The 20791-nt window shown below is 40.6% G+C and overlaps 1 pseudogene; it reads right to left on the bottom strand.

Annotated features, from left to right (window-relative positions):
• Nucleotides 1-19269: 19269 nt before the first annotated feature.
• On the bottom strand, nt 19270-20499 carry LOC148008886 (glucose-1-phosphate adenylyltransferase small subunit, chloroplastic pseudogene; annotated as a pseudogene).
• Nucleotides 20500-20791: the final 292 nt, after the last annotated feature.

The raw sequence follows: 20791 nt of genomic DNA, 5'->3' as shown, positions 1-20791 counted from the left end.
ATGTGTCCTGCATAGTCAGAGCCAATGTATCCCATGACTCATGTATCCTCACTATCATAACATATGCACATATAAACAATGCCCTTTCAATTACTTAATGATACCATTTACAACATCCCAATGTCTCTTTCCAGGTGTAGCCATATAATGTGCCACAACACCAACTGCAAATGCAATCAAGATGAGTGGCTATCATGGCATACATAAGACTGCTAACTGCACATGCATAGGGAATCATGGCTATCTAGGTCCTCTACTCATCTATTTGTGTACAATCAACCTCTGTTACCTTCACATGAGAAGGAAATGGACATCCGATAGGCTTCACATCTTGCATACGGAAGCACTCAAGGACTTTATGGATATACTCCTTTTGTGATAGATAGAATAGTCACTAAGACATGTCATGCCTAATGTGCATAGTAAGTATATGAGAGGTCTGTCCTAGATCTTTCATCTCAAAGCTCTTCTTGTGTTGAGCCTTAAGTGTATCTAGTTTTTCATGAGCTTTCCTTTGTAAAGCATGACATCCACATAGAGTACCAAAATTAGTAATGAACCACTATAGTCTTTCTTCGTGTACAAGCAGCACAGGTCCATAGCACTTTGGATTTAGACATGTGATCGCATGAAAATTTTTGGTACCATTCCCTAGCTACCTACTTCAAGCCGTAAAGACTCTTCCTCAATATGCATACTAGGTATTCCATGCTAGGCTCTGCAAAACCCTTGGGCTACTCGATGTAAATTTGATCATGCAAGTCTCCATGTAAATCTAATTATGCAAGTCTCCATATAAGAAATTCATCTTGACATCCAATTGATATAAGTCCAAGTCAAGCTATATGGCAAAAGCCAAGACTAAGCATAGGGTGGTCATCTTAACTAGAGGAGAGAAGACCTCATCAAAGTTAACACCCTACTCTTCCTTAACACCCTTTGCTACCAATATAGCATTGTATGCCGGTCTAGGGTGTCCACAGGCACTTTTTAACTTGTATACCCACTTACAAGGCAAAGATCTCTTGCCACTAGGCAAGGAAACTAAATCCCACATATGGTTCAAAAATATTAGATTTTAGTCAATTTTTAATATTCTAAATATTATCTCTCGTAAAAAAATCTACAAAACTATAGACAACTTCTAGATTAGGATGATATGTAAAAGAAAGCATGCAGCTTTCAACTAACTTGAGAGGATTTTATATAAAAAGAGAGATTAGCGAAATCGCGTGATGCGTGATAGCTCTTTTTAAGCAGTGAAAAGCACTCCAAAAGTGGGAGATGAAGAAGGAGTGATCTGGAACGATTCTGGCCAAGTGTCCTAGTATTTAACCCCCCTTTCAGATCCATTGAAAGCATTAGATTAACGATCTGAGCAGCATAGAGGAATGTATTATTTTGTATACTTTTTTTCTATTAAAGTTATATTTTCTCATAATGCTCAAGGAAACTAACAGTCTTCATCTCTGTTAGTATTCTTCTATATTTTCTAATTCTTTTTTTGAAGTATTCTTCTACATTGTCAATCTCGTCGAACCCCTTCTCTTCCATCTACTCCTCTCCTTGAATCTACCTTCACCCTGCTGTCACTTATCTTCAAGAACTTGGCTTGAAACCTTCAACCCTTCTCTTATCTCTACCATATTTGGAGTCTAAGCTCTTGAACCCCCATACATTCTTCTCTTGCTAAACCCCTGTGGTAACCTTCAACCCTACACGCTGCAACATTGGTGAACCCGACGTGAAGGTATGTGTAAGAGAACTCCAAGATGGGGGATTCTTCAGGAGATACTCTACAACAATTGGTGTGCATACTGCAACAGACTCAGCAATAACAAATCCAAATTTTACAACAACAACAACAAAGGCATGATGAAGAGAAGATTGATTCCACACCTATCAAGGCCCTAAAGGAAGTTGGGCATGAATTAAAACAATTTAATGGTCAAAAAGTCTCTGTTTTCATTCGTTTGTATGTTGAGAAAATGCTCTTCTTTGGTGTACTGCAACATGCATGGAGCCGTTATTTTGCCAAACTAGTGAAGCATGGTCTTCAAGAAAGAATCCATGGTCTTTTTCAACAAGATGCAAATTGGGTTGCATTCGAAAAAGCCCTACATGAAGAATTCTTCTTAGAAGACTCTAGCCTAATGACAAAGAAAAGTTTCACTCAATGGGTTGAAAAACCCAACAAAGGTTTAGCTGCAACAGCTTTATACCACGATGTAATATTCCCGTTCAAAAATATTACTAAACATGACTCCCCGCACGTTGCATAAATCCTGTGCAAGGTTATCTCCTGCATCGTAATTACCGGCAGCTTAACCCGTATCCCGCATGTGCAAAAACGAGGCCCCAAGACTGCATAACCATGGGAAAACACCCTTTTTGAAGGGGAAAAATGGAGAGTGGTTAAAAATTAGGCAACTTTTTTTATTATTATCCCTTTTCCCCAGCCAATGCATGGCTGGAGGAGAGGGAGTGTGGGGAGGAATGGGCTAGGTAGAGTGGTGTGCAGGGGGGGAGCCATGCATGGCCATGTGGTGGCTACCATCTTCCCCCCCCTTAAGCCTAAATAAACACCCTTTAGTGGGGGATAAGAGAAGAGGGGGATAGGCTATCGTGCAAAGAATAGCTGCCACTGTGCTGCGTGAGGGGCCGTTGCCTGTTGTGGAGGAGCGCCAAGGTCGCCGCCAACTGCCGATGCAGCCGCACTGCCGCCATCATGATCCTCCTCTTCATCATTAAAATTGCCCCTTTTTTGTTGTTAATATTCTTCTCTTCTCAAGAATTACCTTAATCCCACGTTTTCTGGGGAGACCAGAAGCTTCTAAAGGATAAGGCCTTTGGGACTTGTTCCTACACACCCTCCCCAATTTTTAAACCGGGCTTGTAAAAGATCCATTCCCACAAGCCTTCCTGTAAGCCCCAATCCCACAAGCTCCCAGGTTTCCAAAGATCCGAATTTCAGTGAAGGAATCTCCTGCATACAAGGGAGAAGGCACATCTTGAGGTTGTTCAAAGAATGTGTAGAAGCGAGGGTAATCCGCGGAGTCCGTAATCACGCCTACGATGACCCCCAAGAAGTCGCAAGGCGCGCCTGCGGGAGCTCTTCCCCTAATATTCATGTGGATATCACTGTGCATCCACAAACCCAGGTTCCACAATTTATTTTTCCACATAAAGAAATGTTTTAAAGCACTTATGCATGTTTCTAATTCACCTAGCATAGGGATAAGGTATTTCTCACTTATCATTAGTTCAAGTAAAAGTGATAAAAGTACATTCGATAGATTATCTCTTTGAATGATAGATAAGGAATGATGCATGTCACGCAATTAGATCATTTGCATTTCCAGAGTTGTCAGTATTAGAAGATTAGATGCATGTTGCTTTTTTTGGTGCATTTCCAAAGTAACGAGTCTAAACGCCTATTACTTAGGGCAAAGGAATGAAATTGTTAAGTGCATTTTTGACTGGTCATGGAAGGAATAAGCGTATGTCACATTTTAGGCAATATCTTCCTTGTGATGATTCATGAGGAAAAGTCGTTAACACCCGTAGGATGTTATCCGAAAAGAAATAGCAGAGCACGAAAATGATTCTATGGACTTGCATGTGGCATGTGCTTGTAAAATGTAATAAGTTAACACTAGCTTTAGTTTTGCATGAACTTCATTAACTACGTTGTAGCTAGGAGAAGGTTGCTTGTTGCATATTCGTCATGCGAAAAATTCTTTCATCAAGAGTTGCATTTAGGAAAGGTTGCATGGTTTATCAAAGCATGAGATTCTAAAGCGTAGAAAAAAAGGTTGTAGGCATGATTCTTTGATGTAAGTCCTAGTAGGCCCTATGAAAGTTATTCTGCAAATTATCATGCGTTTTGACTTTTAGCAAGAAAGGATAGGATTATTGCGAATCTAGTGGTACGTAGAAGCAATGAATCGCATGTTTATGTGTATTGTGACATTTTGCAACTATTTTTCTCCTTTTGATCAAGTTTATCATCTCTAGGGAAGGTTCATCCTTGTCGCAAGACAAGTAGATTGAATTATCTAAATCACCTAACCCACAAGGGATTTGTATAGGCATAGTTCAGTCGATACAATAAATACCCGCATAATCCCCACCGACAGGATCAAGGTATTGGAACGCTACGAGAAGAATGGGTACCAAAGGAAAGGATACCCTAATCTTTCGATGACTTATCTATTCTTGAAGATCCATGACCCAAATCCATACTATTACCTAGTTCCCATAGCTGAATGTAACACAACCTTATTCTCCCCAAATTAATGTATCAACTTGCTCTACCATCCCAAGAAATATTGTACTCCAAAAGGGCTATGCCCATATGAATGACATAAAGACTTCTTTTTATCAATGATTGTCTTGTCTATGAGTATTGATAAAAAGTAAAGTGGTTAGGTTTCTTGACTGAAAGGTGAGTTGGGTATGAAATATAATAGTAATGATTGGCGAGTTGTTAATGTTAAGAATCCTTTACTCAGGCACAACCCCAGGTATAGGTTCCTGGTTCAACCCCTACACCAAGTACGGCCGTGATTCAGGAGAGAAAGTTTCTTCTCAGGCAAATCAAGCCACCACAATTTGACGCGAAAGAAAGGACTGTCCACACTGATGCTGAGATTTGGATAGAGTCCATGGAAGATTACTTTGAAGCGGCCGGTACTGCACCCGCCAACCAGGCAATGCTCGCCAAGCTGAATCTCACCGGCGAAGCAAGACTTTGGTGGAAACAATGGTGCAGAGACCAAGGGATCTCGGAAAGATCCGTTACCTGGGAGAAGCTGAAAAAAGCTGTGCAAGGAAGATACTTACCACCTGCGTATCACACGTAGAAGATAAATGAGTTCTAGGAGTTGAAACAGCTGGGTCTGACTCTTGACGCATACTACTCAAAGTTCGTCTCTCTTCTGAAGTATGCCCCACAAATGGATATGACACAATAGGTGTCTATTTGCCACTTTCAACACGTTAATGCAGGATATCTTTAGGCCATATCTTGATGAATTCGTACTCATCTTCTTTGACGATACCTTAGTCTATTCCAAACAGGAAGAAGATCATGAACCCCAGCTTCGCATTGTCCTTGAGACAATGAGGGCACACAAGCTTTATGCCAAAATGAATAAGTGTGCATTCTTCAAGCATCAGATTGAATATCTGGGATTCATTGTGTCAGTGGAAGGAATCTCAATGGATCTCAGAGATGTTCTAGAATGGCCAATACCAACAATTGTGAAAGAAATACGCAATTTTCCTGGATTGACAAGATGGTATAGGGTCTTTATCAAAAACTATGCTTTGATTGCAGCACCTCTGACCGATCTACTGAAGAAGCAAACATCGATTGCATGGTCAACTGCCAAACAATCTAGCTTTGATAGATTAAAGCAAATTTTGGTATCAACACCTATCCTGAAACTTCCAGACCTCAGTAAGGAGTTTGAAGTAGTAACTGTGTGCTTATGTAAGAAGGTCATCCTGTAGCATACTCTTCAAGGAAATTGAAGAGCCACGAGAAGAATTATGCCACCCATGATCTAGAGCTGTTAGCTTTCATCCATGCCCTGAAGCTTTGGAGACACTACTTGCTAGGTAACAAGTTCACCCTAGTGACGGATCATAAATGTCTCAAGTGGATCTTTACCCAGAACAAACTCAACATTAGGCAACGTCGATGGATTGAAGTGTTGGAGGAGTATGATTTTGAGATCAAATATCGGCCTGGAAAGGAGAATGTAGTTGCCGATGCACTCAGTCACAAGGCATTCCTTAATTGTCTAATCTTGCCAAATCCATCAACGGCTAGAACTCTAGCCATAAAGGTATCCATGCTAAACAATCCAATACTTGAGCTAGCTAGAGAAGAAGCTTTCCATGATCCAACCTATCAAAAGATGCTAAGGGATATCCCTATCAAGGATGAGGAAACAAAACTACAAGCTAAGTATCAAGAATTCTCCATCAATAGTGGACTTGTCTACTATAGAACAAGATTATGTATACCGGCAAGCCAGTCACTCAAGCAGAAGATACTTTGGGAAGATCATGATTCCCCTTTCTCAGGACATCTTGGCTATGCCAAGTCCCTCAATGCAGTCAGATAGAGCTACTATTGGGAGAGGCTTAAAGGTGACATTTTCAAATATGTCACTGAGTATTTATCTTGTCAACGTATTAAGGCTGAACATGTCTAAATGCCAGGGATGTTGCAACCACTTGGCATTCCTCAAATGAAATGGAAATTCATCAATATGGACTTTGTTGTTGGCCTACCCCAAGTTCAGGGAGGATACAACTCTATTATGGTTGGGGTTGATATGCTTACTAAGGTTGCACACCTTATTCTTGTTAAGACAAACTATAAAGCCTCAAACATTCCAAGATTGTTCATCAAGGAGATATTCAGGCTACATGGGTTGCCCAGAAGAATCATTAGTGATCATGATTCTCTCTTCACATCACACTTTTGGAGAGCTATCTTTGAATCCATTGGGACTCAATTCTGTTTTAGTATAGCTTACCATCCCCAAACCGATGGTCAAACAGATCGAGTCAACCAAGTCATTGAGGATATGCTAAGGGCACACTGCTACCGTGAACCAAAAAGATGGATTCAATACTTGAGACTGGTTGAGTTTGCCTACAATGCTTCTTACCAACAAAGTATTTAGATGACCCCTTTTTAAGCATTGTATGGGCATGACTGTCGAAGTCCTTTAAACTTCTCAAATCCAACCTTGAGGGTTGAAGCTTCAAGGTAGATGCTAGAAGATATGGATGACCAAATAAAGTCAATAAGACAAGACATCCAAGCCACCAAGGATAGACAGAAGGAATATGCAGATTTGAAATGTCAAGATAGAACCTTCAAGAAAGGAGACATGGTCTTCATTTGCGTACGCCCAAAGAAGACTTCCCTATCCGTAGGAGATTGCAAGAAGCTAAGTCCAAGGTAATGTGGACCATACAAGATCGTCAAGTGCCTAGGACCCAATGCTTATAGACTGCAACTCCCTGAGAACCTAAAGGTTCATAATGTATTCCACATCAGTCTACTGAAGAAGTATGTACCTAATCCTAGCCATGTACTTGATGACCAACAAGTTGTAATGCCTAGCCAAGGAGTCCTTGAGCTACGGCCTGACAGGATCTTAGATGTTAGGGAGAGACAATTGAGATCTAGAACCTTGAGAGAATGCCTCATCGAGTGGAAAGATTATCCCGAGGAGGATGCCACTTGGATGGATGAAAGCACTCTCAACCAACAATACCCCCAGTTCTTCTTGATGAGGACATCTGGATTCCTCCAAGGGGGAGAGAACTTGACTCCCCGCATGCCGCGTAATACATGTGCAAGGTTATCTCCCGCATCGTAATTACCAGCAGTTTAACACGTACCTCACACGCGCAAAAACGAGCCTCCACATTGTGAAATTAAGCTCAGGGATTCAAGACTACATAACTGCGGGGAAAAACCCTTTTTGAAGGGGAAAAATGGAGAGTGGTTAAAAAGTAGGCAATGTTTTTTATTATTATCCCTTTCTCCCAACCGATGCATGGCTAGAGGAGAGGGAGTGTCGGGAGGAATGGGCTAGGTAGAGTGGTGTGCAGGGGGGGAGCCATGCATGGCCACCTGGTGGCTACCATCTTCCCCCCCCCTTAAGCCTATATAAACACCCCTTAGTGGGGGATAAGAGAAGAGGGATAGGTTGCCATGCAAGGAATAGTTGCCGCCGTGCTGCGTGAGGGGCCGTCGCTTGTCGTGGAGGAGTGCCAAGGTCGCTACTAGCTACCGATGCAGTTGTGCTACCGCCATCACGATCCTCCTCTTCATCATTATAATTTCCCCCTGTCATCGTTAATATTCTTCCCCCCTCAAGAATTACCTTAATCCCATGTTTTCTGAGAAGACCAGAAGCTTCTCTAAGAAGCTTCTAAAGGATAAGATCTTTGGGCCTTGTTCCTACGCACCCTCCCTGGTTTTTAAACCGAGCTTGTAAAAGCTCCCTTCCCGCAAGCCTTCCTCTAAGCCCCAATCCCACAAGCTCTCAGGTTTTCAAAGATCGGAATTTTGGTGAAGGAATCTCCTGCGTATGAGGGAGAAGGCACATCTTGAGGCTGTTCGGAGAACCCGTAGAAGCGAGGATGATCCGCAGAGTCCATAATCACACCAACAATGGCCCCAAAGAAGTCACAAGGCACACCTGCGGGAGGCTCTTCCTCTAACATTCACGTGGATATCACCGCGGATCCACAAACCCAGGTTCCATGAATTTATTTTTCCACATAAAGAAATGTTTTAAAGCACTTATGCATGCTTTTAATTCACCTAGCATAGGGATAAGGTATTTCTCGCTTATCATTAGTCCAAGTAATATCGACAAAAGTACATTCGATAGATTATCTCTTTGAACGATAGATAAGGAATGATTCATGTCACACAATTAGATCATTTGCATTTCCAGAGTTGTCAGTCTTAGAAGATTAGCTACATGTTGCTATTTTTGGTGCATTTCCAAAGTAATGTATCTAAATGCCTATTACTTAGGGCAAAGGCATGAAATTCTTAAGTGCATTTTTGACTGGACATGGACTGGACATGGACATGGAAGGAAAAATTCTTTCATCAAGAGTTGCATTTAGGAAAGGTTGCATGGTTTATCAAAGCATGAGATTCTAAAGCGTAGACAAAAAGGTTGTAGACATGATTCTTTGATGTAAGTCCTAGTAGGCCCTATGAAAGTTATTCTAAAAATTATCATGCGTTTTGACTTTTAGCAAGAAAGGATAGGATTATTGCGAATCTAGTGGTACATAGAAGCAATGAATCACATGTTTATGTGTATTGTGAGATTTGGCAACTATTTTTCTCCTTTAGATTAAGTTTATCATCTCTAGAGAAGGTTCCTCCTTGTCACAAGACAAGTAGATCAAATTATCTAAATCACCTAACCCACAAGGGATTTGTATAGGCATGGTTCAGTCGATACGATAAATACCCCCAGTGCTAACTAGGTTTTAGCATGTTAAGGATTCGGCCTAGTTTCGCACTTATTGCCAAGTCAAACCCCTCAAACCCAAAGGTCCTACCCACATTCACGGAATGTTGGGTCAATTGGATGCTCATGCAAATAATGATCTAGGGTTTCTACCCTAAAGATCATTCGACTTAATGCTAAAACTCGGATTGAGTTGGAATCCCTAGGATGGAACATTATCAGTCTAGTGCAATTAGGATTGGGTTATGTAAGAAGACACCCTAAACCTTGCTTCTTGTCTAAATATAATTCCTTGACCAGGAAACGTCGTTCAATGGGTGAAATGATCCCATGGAATAGATACGACACTTGTGCAACAAGTTGCAATGTCGCATAGCCTTGTGGTTTGATCACAAGAGAGTTTTGCCATTCCTTAGAATGAGATTGGTGCACAGATTGGTCATCGTATGCGTGCGTAGTGAGCGTCAGAAGGTCCCCAAGAACAAAGGAACTCTACTTTTTGCACACAAATCAATGAAGAAAGCTTGCATGACATGAACAAGAGACCAATTAGGTGCAATCTCCCCCCATGCCTTGTGTGAGTGCTCCCCAAAGCATGTATTTCATATATTATTCATCTTCAAGCTCAAATAATAGCCCAAATTACAAAATAGCATGCTTTAGCTTTTGAGTTTGCTTTTGTGCCAATAAAGAATTAAAGCTAATGGGCATCCAAGAAGTCAGGCAGTACCCAAATACAATGTCCAATACAAATACTTAAATCGTGTGTCCATGCGCATACAAAAATAATAAATAAATATCAGGCGCTTTGATAAATAAGCGCGATAAAATATAGGCACCATGCCTAAGATACGTGCCCATAAAAAAATATTGACGATAACTTGAATACATGCTATCCTCCAATGCTTTCCACTGCCACCGCTGCTTGCTCTATACATCACAACTGAAGCATTCACAATTGTTAGAAAACTAATACAATTAATCCGACAAAAGTGAATACCTAACAGTCTTCAGCTACATAAATAAATTGGTTAGAAATCAATCCTAACCTTAATTTATCACGAGTGCACACTCTAAACTCATAAACGTTTATTAATTTAAATATGTATTTTGCGGAATCACCCATGTACACATAAAATTAACAAAATGCCCGAAAAGGATAGGCGTCCCCATCGACTTCTCACACAAAGAAACCACTTTGTGTATGAGCCCTGGTAATAAAATTTTACAGAATCCTTAGCAAAACCTCACGAAATCCACCATGGCACAGAATCCACCGTGGAATATGCCCCCTGGCATCATACCCCTGGGGTGGGATAGCAATTGTCATCAATTGCTATTAGCTCAATGTGGAGCTAGCAGAGTGGGGAAAACATTTAAGTCTCTAGCGTGCATCCATTGGGCCTCTTCAACAAGATGGTTTTTAAACTTGACCAAATATCTAGAATATCTACGGCCAGTTCTAGTTTTCATAAAGTCAGTATCTATAATAGTTTCAGGCTCAAGGATTTCAGTTTCATCATCTAGTAAAGGAGGATTTTCACAGACAGGGTGTACAGGTAATTGGCCTCTAAAAGGTCATAATAAACTAATATGAAAAGTGTTGTGAATTTTCCAATGTTGTGGTAGTTCTAGTTTAAATGCATTGTCATCAATTTTGTGTATAATCTTGAATGGTCCATAAAATCTAGGTGCTAATTTCACAACTGGGTATTTATCTACACTTTGTAATCTATGTTTTTCTATGCATAACCAAACATAATCATCTACTTTAAAATTCATAGCCCGTCTTTTTTTATTTGCTTGTTTTGTATATGATTGCTGGGCTTTGGCAATCATATCTTTAACTTCATCAAAAATAGTGGCATGCATGTTAGCCATATCATCAGCAGTTTGAAATTTGTTTGATAATGATGCAACAGGTGTAGGCAATCGATATCCATAAATAACTTCAAATGGTGCTTTCTTTGTAGCTGTATGTGGTGTATTATTATATGCAAACTGAAGTAAATGTAGATGTGTATTCCACGTGTGTGGTTTTGAAATGGTGTAAGCACGTAAAAGATCTAAAATAGTACTATTAGTAGCTTTTGTTTGACTGTTTGTTTCAGGATGAAATGCAGATGAAAAATCAATCTTTGTTCCTAAGTTAGCAAACAAAGTAATTCAAAAATTATTACAGAATCTAGAGTCACGATCAGAAATAATAACTTTTGGTAAACCATGGTTAGTGAAAACAGTTTTCAAAAACAATTGAGCAGCTTGAGATGTAGTTAAAGTTTTCTTGCATGAAATAAAATATGCTTATTTGCTAAACCTATCTACAACAGTCCAAATCATATCATGGTTAGCTTTAGTGTTAGGTAAACCAGTGATAAAATCCATTGAAATCTGTTCCCATGGTCGTGATGGAATAGGTAAGGGCATTAATAAACCATATTGTTTGCCATGGTTTCTTTTAACTCGTTGACAAACTAAACATTCAAATACAAGGTTAGATACATCAGTGACCATATGTGGCCAATAAAAATCTTCAGTCAATTTACGCAAAGTAGATATAATTCCTCTATGACCTTGATAAGGAGGACAATGAATTTCATGCAAAACAAATTATCTAAATGGAACTGTGACACATAATCTTTTTTCATAAAAAATGAATCCATTATTATAAGACAGTGAATCAGGACCACGACTATGACGACCATGACCACAACCATGACCAAGACCATGACAACGACGACCACGACTACGACCACGACCGTGCATACCATGCAATGTGATTTGTTTTCCTTGAAAATAAATTTTAATTGAATGCGTAGAATAATCTATGTCAGGATTGTATTGATGACACTAAGGCATTCCTAAGATAATGTCACTAGACTGTAAAGGTACAACTAGGAAATTTCTTCGTTCAGTATATTCACCAATTTTAATTTCTAAATTATGCACCTCTTGTGTTCCATTATATCTTGTTCCTAGGAATGGAGCCTTCATGCGATAATGTGTAAAAAGAGTTTATAAATTCAATTCTTTGACTAACTTTGCAGAAATAAAGTCATGTGTGCTACCATCATCATGTAAAATAGTCTTTTCTTTACCATGCACAAAACATTTCATTGTTAACAAAGAATGGGGAGTTGGCATACTTGGCAAAGTATCCGAAGTAGTACCAATGTCATCATCATCTTCTGTAAAGTCAAGCATTTCCTCACGTTCTTCTTCTTCTATTGTGCCAAGATAATTGATATGGACAGGTGGCTTTTTGGTTTGACAATTGGCTACTAGATGTCCAGGTTGATGCCATTTGTAACAAACTATGGGTTTGGCTTTAGATACAATATTGGTAATAGCAGGAAGTTTAGGAATGTTGGAATTTTACTATGGGGATGGCTTAGGGTTTGGATTATTGTTTGATGGCAAAGAAGGTGGTCATGTCCAAGACTTACGGAATGAAGATGGAAGAAAACAACTTTGATTGAATCTTCAAAAAATTAAATTGAAGTGTTTGGAACCATAGTTACCATTATTTGGAGATTGTTGTGGTCACTGGTCTCTTCCGCGAATATTGTCTTCAGTGTCATGAGCCAAGGAAATTGCATCTTCAAGAGTTGTTGGCTTGAACATATTGACTTCAGCATAGTAATGTCCAAGTAGGCCAGACATAAACTTGCGTTTATGAGTTGCTTCAGGTACATCTTTGAGCATGCGTAGTTGCAGTAGGGCATTCCAGAAACGTTCAGTGTATTGGGAAATAGGTTCGCGATCTCTTTGTTGTAGAAGATCCCATTGCTTGATGACTTTTTCATGGAATCGAGGAGGAAGGAAATTCTGCAAAAACTTCTTTTGGAAAGTCTCCCAGGTAGTGGGGCAATCAACACTCTTGCGGACCACAGTCCACCATAAGGATGCTCAATCGACTAAATGGTTAGTGACACATTTAATTTTGTCTTTCTCAGCATATGTTTCTTCATGGAAGTTATCATCAAATTGACTCATAAAAGAAAGTACAGTCTTTCCATCTCATGATCCATTGAAAGTACGAAATTTGAAGTTTCTTTTACTTATATTTGTTTCTTTGCGAATGGATTGGGCTTCAAGTGTTGCGTCGATGGTACATCGTATAAGATCTTGGGGTTGCGGTCCATCTTGGTTGGTGGTAGATCATCGCAAATCGGCTAATTGAACTTGCAAAGCTTGTCGGGCTCTTCGTTCTTCTTTGAGCTACATCATAATCAAATCCAACTTTTGCTCCATCGTTGGTTCGAGTAAATCACCTTCAGCCATAAAATCGTCCATGTTTTGTTCAGTCATCCTGCAAAATCCAAAAGACCTCACACTCTCAAAATTTTATTAGCGGGATGAGCATAGCTCAAAGGTGGGTATACAAGGCTTGTATATTTTGTTTGGCTTTTGTAGTCTTTCTCCTTTGCAATTGCGGTATTCGTTGTCACAACCATCTTCCAAAAGAATAATGCTGCGTAGAAACTACGTATAATCTGCATATGGCCTGCATATGAACTTCTGTTCTTGTTGAAACTAGTTCAGCAAGTCTGCAAGTGTGAACAGTGTCTACTAGAGAGTAATAGGCTGATTCTGTGCTTCTGCGTATGAACTGCCGCTATGAGAGTTGTTGGAGTAGGGCTTTAGTGACCTTTGTGACTTGTAGGATTTAGAAGACTTGGAGGACTTAGAGGATTTAAAAGCTTAAAGCTTCATAATGCTTGCGTGATTTTCATGTATCTGAGTATGTTGGCAGCCGTTTTGACGCCGCCCAGAACATGCCACTGCCGCCGATTGATAAATTCATTGAGTAAGCTTTTTAAAGTTTACTATTAAACTTATTAAGATTTGAGTTAAAGCTTTAAAGCTTTTGGCTATGGAGGCTTATCTGTTTGAAGACGACTTGAAGAAGGACATATCCACGTGATCCTCCGCCTAACAGAGGCTGGTCCTTCACAATCAGAGGGTGTAGATGGGGGTTCTTGACCGCCAGGAATACGCTAGTATCGACCGTTCGTGATGAAACTGACTGTAGAGCTCGATCATTCAAGGAGCTCCACCTTCGCTCAAGATGGTAAGCGATTGGAAGCTCTCGATCTCATCTTCACTCTGATACCATTGATGCATAGATCAGTCGTTGTATGCGTGCATAGTGAGCATTAGAAGGTCCCAAGAACAAAAGAACTCTACTTTTTGCACACAAATCAATGAAGAAAGCTTGCATGACATGAACAAGATACCAATTGGGTACAATCTCCCCCCATGCCTTGTGTGAGCGCTCCACAAAGCATGTATTTCATATATTATTCATCTTCAAGCTCAAATAATAATAATAAATAAATATCAAACGTTTTGATAAATAAGTGCAACAAAATATAGGCGCCATGCCTAAGATACGTGCCCATCAAAAATATTGACGATAACTTGAATACACGCTATCTTCCAATGCTTTCCACTACCACCGCTGCTTGCTCTACACATCAACTGAAGCATTCACAATTGTTAGAAAAATAATACAATTAAACCGACAAAAGTGAATACCTAGCAATCTTCAGCTACATAAATAAATTGGTTAGAAATCAATCCTAACCTTAATTTATCACGAGTGCGCACTCTAAACTCATAAACATTTATTAATTTAAATATGTATTTTGCGAAATCACCCATGTATACATAAAATTAACAAAACGCCCGAAAAGGATAGGCGTTTCCATCGACTTCTCGCACAAAGAATCCACTTTGTGTATGAGACCCAGTAATAAAATTTTACGGAATCCATCGCAAAACCTCACGAAATCCACCGTGGAATATGCCTCCTGGCATCAGAGGTTGGTAGGTTCTTGCGCAAGTTTAACTTGCAAGAGGATGAGTAGCCATCCTATTACATCACCTTTCTTGGGGAAAATTGCCAAGTTAAGGGAAGTTAGGTATTTTCTTGGAAGCAAAGGATCAATCAAGTTAGAATGACATGGTCACCAAGATTTACTGTTAATTTATGAAACCTAAGGTATTGGTTAAGTTGGGTTAGCAGGGTATGGCCCTAACCCAAGGACAAAAGGATGAACAAACCAACCCTTGGGGGATCTTCCCAAGTTGCGATTGATCCCAGATCGAATCCTGGATGCATTCAGAGAGAAGGACTCACTCCTTAGCAGTTGGCCAAATAAACGACCACCAGATTGATTGTGCTTGTAACATTTTAGGAGCACTGTTTGCATTGTTTGCTCAAAGAAGTAAAAGATGGAAAGTTAATTAATGCTTTAGGTTGAAGGCCTGAAGAGAGAGGCAGCATCAGTTACCCCCGATTTTTTGCGTGACCCTAACCAAGGGGGTTGTTAGCTGCGCCGGGAACGTGAACCGAACCCACCGCGTGAGGTCTCTTTGTTGAGTGCTACTTGGAGTAGGAGGATGCTTGGGTGCTAGGGGGGCTCTGGCCATAAATCCCTTGCCTTCCGGGCCCTCCACAAGAGGCCAATGTGACTCGGGATTGGATCTCGAGGCCTGCATACTAGTCTACGGGCGGAATCTTGGATTAGTAATCCCTATAGATTGCTGGATAGCCTTCGGGTGGATTATGGATTGCCTTCGGGCAGAATATGGATTAGCCTACGGGCTGGACTTTATGGATGTATTCCAAAGATAAATAAGATAACCTGTTGAAAAGGAAATTGTTTGACATTCTATGTCAAGTGCTAAGATTACGTGAAGGAACCAGTGTCTAACTGGCTAATTAAGGAAGCTGCTTGATGCATGTCCAACTAAATGTGTAGGTAATTAGACAACTAAAACAACACTGAGGAAAGTGCGGTGGATGTGGCCATGGGTCCGTCCTACGGATGGGTGGTCCCACTTGGCTGGGAATTTTTCTCAATCGAAATGGATAGCAAGGAGCTCTTCTCGAAGGAAATGAACAAAAAGGGCGCTGACCTAGGGTTTAGATTACTAGAATCCCGATTTATGATGTTTTATGGGAATGAAATGGGACTATGCCTTATGGGCAGAGAGGTTGAGCCTTGCATCCCTCTCGTTTCCCATTCTCCTTGAACCAAGTGCAGCATGAATCCGATTCATCCCTGGCGTTTGTGCGTAAAGTAGTTCGCCTAGGGTGACGCTAGCTGCTGTTTAGGAAAGTGACCATTAGGGGAAACCCTGATTCAGGTCGGTCCTAAGTGGGAACGGCCGGAATACTTCCGCTACGTGGCAAATGGGGGAAGTCCTAGATCACAAACCTCGTAACATTCCATGGGAGTGCTAGGGAGCGAAGATTTCTAGACTCTCTTTCCGATGGACTGCTAAGACATGTCCTGAAAGGGAATAGGTGGATGCATTACACATGAATTTAAAAGTAAATTTGGACAACTTGATGCTGAAGACCAACAAAGTATGGAAGGTCAGAATATTGAATTATTCCTTAAGGCTGCAAATCCCATTCTGCAAGAAAAGCTTGTTGATCGTCTAGAAGATGCTACCTCGGAATTAGGAGTCAGAACTCCATGGATAGATGTTACTGATGCAGTTAACATGATTGCTCAAAGAGAGCGGATGCGACTAAAATTGGGCTCTACTTAAACTTCAACAACTCCATTGATGGAGCTTGTTCCACCTTCAAAATCCCCTATTCCTTTGACTAATCAACTAACTCTTTCTTCTTCTATTCCTTCTAAAAATGATTTCATGGATGAACTTATTAAAAGCATGCGTGACCTTCATTTGAATATTATGAAAATTAGTTCCAAAGTAGAGAAGCTGGATGTCAAAGTTGAAGAACGAGGACATTCATCAACTCAAGAACCATGAGAGAAGGCTTGAAGAGGCATTGTATTTGGTGCGACAGCCAACAACATGACAAGAGGGAGTGTTCTGCCTTTCGTGAGGCTGAAGCACAAAAGCTCATCTTTTGGAAAGATGGGAAAATCCATGCAGATGAAACTGGTCTTCCATTGGAGTCAAATTTTGGCAATGGTGGAATGAAGAAAAGATTAGAAGATTTAGCTATAAAGTATGCCTATGCAGCACTTGATGCAACTACCTATGGGCTGCAAATTGAGCCAACTAAATCAAGTTTGAAAGCATGCAAAGCTAATGTGCAATGTAAAGTATGGATGCAGGCACTAGATCAAATGGAACGTGGTAAAGCAACCAAAGAAGATTTGGCTAACGCCAGTCAGTGCATTCGAGGAATAACCGGTTGGAAAGAACCGGTAGATTCTTTTTTTGCCTTTGCACATTTGGCTGATGTCAATCATAAAGAAGTTTTGATTCAAGAAAAGAGAAGATGAAACAGGGCCTTCCTCTTCTGTCCCTCCAAAACGGGTAACTAGAACAACACTTGAACAACCAAAGCTTGCTGAAAATATAACCCTAGATCAAGAGATGGAAGATGCGCCACAAACAAAGAAGATTTAAGGAAAGAAGAAAGGCAAGCAACCAGGCTACAAATTGCAGTCTGACATAAAATCTACAATCGATCTCAAACGAGTCCTAGAAAAATGAATTCTAGGAAGCAAAATTGAATTTACCTTAGGCGAAATTATTGGAATTTCCAAAACTGAATTCCATGATGTAATTATTAATGTAATCGAAAGGAAAAGAAAATATGTTGGTGATGAAGCTGAAGAAATAGTGCATGCTTGTTTCCAAGTTCTTCGAGTTTTTGTGCAGGATGAAGAGAAGATGACTTCGCAAGGAATTCATCTTGAAGCAGTTAAAGAATTAATTGCAGCAATTGAAGCTGCAGATTAAGAAAACATGAATGCAAAAATTAAAGAAGTAAAAGCCGAAAATGTAATGGTCGACTGGTCCAAACCAGTTGGGCAGCCCACCTCTCAAAAAAAAGGCCGTCTATAGCACATGCATGAGGAGGAAGAGGCTCCATTCATTCCAAGCAGTCACTACTCCCATACCATTGGGCAAGAGCAACAATGAAGACAATCATCAAATTTGGAGAAAAAGAAACACCATGTATTGAACTCTTAGACCATGACTTGATCGGAGATAAACATCATGCCTATGAAAGTGGCGGATGGCCTATAGATGTTGATCCAGGATGGCAAATGAGAGCTGCAAACAACTCTTCTAGAGAGTTATATGCTGACGTTCTATTGTGCAAGTAACTATCGGAGACATAAAAGACAATTTTCACTTTTTTGTTCAAGACTCTTGTAGTTATCCTATCATTCTTGGGCAACCTTACATTTCTGAAGCTTGCTTGGAAACAAAATCTCTTGATAATGATTCTTCCTATGCTTGAATCCGAAGCAAGGATAATGAATGAGCTTTCCAATTTCTTACTGTGTGTGTTAACCATCATCGAAACAGAGATTGATTGTGTAAAAGACTGGGGATAGACATGTAGGACACGGATTAGAATGGGAATACCTAACTATACTAACAGGGTATATAAGGTGTTGAGAGACCCAATCAAGGCATCAGCTTTATCAATAATCAAGTCTCTCTTTTATCCTTCCTTCTAGCTTCCATGGCTTCCCTCCTCTTTCTCTCTCTTTTCCTATCTTTCTCTCTCTTCTGCTAGTCTTTCTCTCTCATCTTCTTCCTCTTTCTCTCTCCTCTCTGTAGTCTCTCCCTTCTCTCCTTCTCTCTCCTAGGTCTCCTTCATTACAGCTGGTATGAGAGCTCCGGTCTTTGATCCGCCTTCTCTCTCTCTCCTCCCTCTAGTTTTAGTTTCTTTTTAGTTTAGGAACCCTAGTTATTTGAGTGCACAGGTACATCAGGAGAGGTACAACATTGAAAGGCCATAGGAATCAGGGGATACCAGAGATGGCAGCCTTCTTGGAGTTTTCATAGAAGCTTTGGATGTATTTAGAAGCAAACCACCAAATTGACCATTTCTCCGTTGTCACTGCATGATGTGGATAATGGAGGTCCACTGAGCTAAGATTGCATGTAAACGAGCTTGCCTCGACACTCATACCACTGGAGAATATCACTTAAGTTCTTGAAGTCCCCCAAAAAGGAGGATATGCAACCCGAGAGCTGGTTTCTTTCCACATCAAGCTTCTGCAAGAAAGAGCATTCTGTATTCATAGTGGCCGGAGAGGGAAAGGTCCCAAAGAGAGCATTGTGATCCAGATGATAAAACCAGAACGCTTCCTTCTTGTGATGAATGAATCGCGACTGTGAGGCAGGACGCGAGGTCAAAGAGGAGGTGACTTGGACAGTCCCGACAAAGGCCCTTCTTCCCTTTCTGATGGCCATGGGCAGAAGAAGTGGCATAACTTCACCTGGGGGATCTATTGCCATCCCAACTAGATAGGATGGAAACATCAAAGTTGTCGAGAGCGGCCTTAATTTCCAGGAGGGTGTTGATGTCAATGCTCAGTGCCAAGGACCCTAGTAATTTTGTAGTAGTTTCCAGAGTGCTTTTCTCCTGCTTTGCAAATATAATAGTTCGGCTTCGATAAAAAAAATGGCCAAAGATGTGTGAGTTGTGCCCAATGCCAACTAGAATACTGCCCTTGGATCTAAGAACATCTCGTTGCTCATCTGTCTCATAATAATTAACATCCATAAGAAGAGCATTTTCAATGATAGCCCCTTCAGCAATCCACGACCGCAGTCCAACCAGTGAATGGTGAATTTTACAGTTCTTGATAATGCACCCTTCTCCAATAACACTGTAAGTAACATCAGTGTCAATCATCTTTGAAGGATGCAGAAATCAGGCCTGAGTGCAAATTGGAGCTGATCGATCATAGAAAGTGAAGTCCGAAAGAGATTTCTTGGTGATTCCTAGTTTAACATTGTAGAATGCTTCAATGATTCCAATGTTTTCCCAGTACCCATCAAACAAATAAGCTTGCACCTTCATCCCAATTGATGTAGCACTAGGGATGACCTCAATGCCAAAATCATTTGCTTGTGGAAAATCATCTCGCAATAGCTTGATCATTGCATCTTTGCTGACAATGTATATCCCCATACTAGTGATATATGGAAGTTCTTTTGCTCTCTCCTCATCCAATACTAAAACTATGGTGTCTTCCTTCATAGCCTTTAGGAATTTTCCTTTTGGTTTCTCAGCAAACTCCACTATAGGACCCTTAGAATCAATCTTCATCAGTCTGAATGTTGTATCCCTTTTCTCATCCATTCGCAATGTTGCTACTGTGATGTCTGCATTTGTCTCTCTATGAACCTGGATAAACTTCTGGTAGTCCATTCGATAGAGATGATCTCTCGCCAGGATAAGGAAATCCATGAATTGTTGCTCCTCAAAAAGCCATAGGTACTGCCTGATAGCATCTGCAGTACCCTGAAACCAGGTGGGATTTTCTAGGCTCTGCTGAGCTATTATGACCCCCACAAAACCCTCATGCTTGTAACCCACCATGTTGCTAGAATATGCACGCAAGAGGTGGCGATTGAGGGAGGCCCAAGATGTTATCCGTGACTCGTTCAAGAAAAGACTTATCAGATGCATTTGCAAGAACGACCAGAAATTCGCCATCCTCAGTTGGCAAAAAACAAAGCATATGGTGGAGACGCAGGGTACTACCAATGGGAAGCTCTAATCAATCTGGAAGTAGGGCTCATCTATATAATGGTTTGATGCCACAAGTGAGGCTTTGAAGTAGTGGTCCGAGGTTTTAGGCTTTGGATGGATCACAACTGGAAAGAGAAATCTGAGTCCTCCCTTGCATGGTAGCTATAGCTTTGGCTTCCAGAAGCTCCAGTTCTGAATTGGGAACAAGTGGGGCAGAAACATAACCACTACCAAGATCTTCCCTAATATATGTAGG

The sequence above is a fragment of the Lygodium microphyllum genome, unplaced genomic scaffold, assembly GCF_053477565.2.
Source record: "Lygodium microphyllum isolate KBCC unplaced genomic scaffold, Lygodium_microphyllum_v1.1.10 scaffold_52, whole genome shotgun sequence".
In the NCBI taxonomy this organism is placed as follows: Eukaryota; Viridiplantae; Streptophyta; class Polypodiopsida; order Schizaeales; family Lygodiaceae; genus Lygodium; species Lygodium microphyllum.
This window is presented reverse-complemented; position numbering and strand designations above follow the sequence as displayed.